Genomic DNA, 1,393 nt, shown 5'->3' on the forward strand with positions numbered 1-1,393 from the left:
ACTTCAGTCGTCCAGACGACTTCCAACATCTCAGACGACTCAGACGATTTACTGGGGCTATATTCGTAAAAAAGGCTTCTATTTTTTTGTTTGGTCACAAAGGGTTGAGCTGTAATTTCACTAGGCTTTTAGGTTAGTTTTGCATTTGATTCAAGTTTGGGTATAGGTTTGGGATTAAAATCAAGTTGTGGGTTAGTTTTGGCAAAAATCCCAAGATTTGTTCTATTTGAACAATTTATTAGTTGTCTCTATATCCCTTTTCAACTTAAATTTTCGCTGATGCATCGTATATACTACTCTATCCGTTCCCGAAAGTAAGATTTTCTAGATTTTCTTCTTGTTTCACAAAGATATATTTTCTATATTCTTAAGGTACTTTTGTATACTTTTGAAAAACATTAATTACAAATATTTGAATTGATTAGATTTAATTGGTGGAGGATAATTGAAAATTGTATAGAAAAATAAATAATAAATTAAACTGTAAACATTTATTATATTCTTAACAATCATGAAATCTCTAGAAAATTTTACTTTCGGTAAGGGAGGTAGTAGGTCTCAAACAGTTTCTTGGGTTCTTCTTACCGAAGTGTGATTGATCAGATCCAATTTCACCACTTTCCTTGCCTCTGCCACTTTACTCGGTAGAAAGAAAAAAACATAAATCCATATGAAAATGACTCAAAAACATACACCATTCTCGCTTAATAAAAAAAACGAAACAGAACAAAGCATCAGATAATAAAACACAAACACAAATAGATGCTTCCATACAAGAGGAATCACATCAACCACTTGACATAAATTGAAGGATCATACACAAACCAAAAACATTCCTAACTCCTTACGCGCTTGTTCGGACCAATTATCTTAACGAGCCACTCCGGTTTGTATGAAGCAATGACTTGTGCTATTGCTAATCCAAGTAGGGATGTTAACTACAAGGTTATGGCTCAACCCTCTTTTGTTTATTATAAATTCAGCCCTATTTTAATCCAACCATATTTTAACCCTATTATAATCAAGGGTTAGGGCTGATATCAAGGTTAACTCATTTAATTGAAAAAATATTTCATTTATTTTTGTTCTTAAATTTTAAAGATAAAACTAGAAAAATTAAGATATGATATGATTCTTTCCGCCAATTTGTTGAGCATCAAAATCAAAAGTTTTCCTCCTAAAATCACAAAATCGAGCTTTTGCTCCACAACTAAGAATAAATTTTTTCCGTTAAAAAACAAAAAATGTGTTTTTTTCCGCCAAAACCTAATTTTAGTTTTTCCACCAAAGCCACAAAATCAAGTTTTCCCGCCAAAACCGCAAAATCGAGTTTTCCCGCTAAAACAGCAAAAACGAGTTTTCCCGCCGAAACCGGCAAATCGAGTTTTTCCGC

At 32.6% G+C, this 1,393-nt stretch overlaps 1 pseudogene; it reads right to left on the reverse strand.

Moving 5' to 3' along the window:
- Positions 1-635: 635 nt before the first annotated feature.
- LOC106341792 overlaps positions 636-1,393 on the reverse strand; it is a 3,749-nt pseudogene continuing 2,991 nt past the window's right edge.

Source organism: Brassica oleracea, chromosome C4 (genome assembly GCF_000695525.1).
Source record: "Brassica oleracea var. oleracea cultivar TO1000 chromosome C4, BOL, whole genome shotgun sequence".
Classification (NCBI taxonomy): Eukaryota; Viridiplantae; Streptophyta; class Magnoliopsida; order Brassicales; family Brassicaceae; genus Brassica; species Brassica oleracea.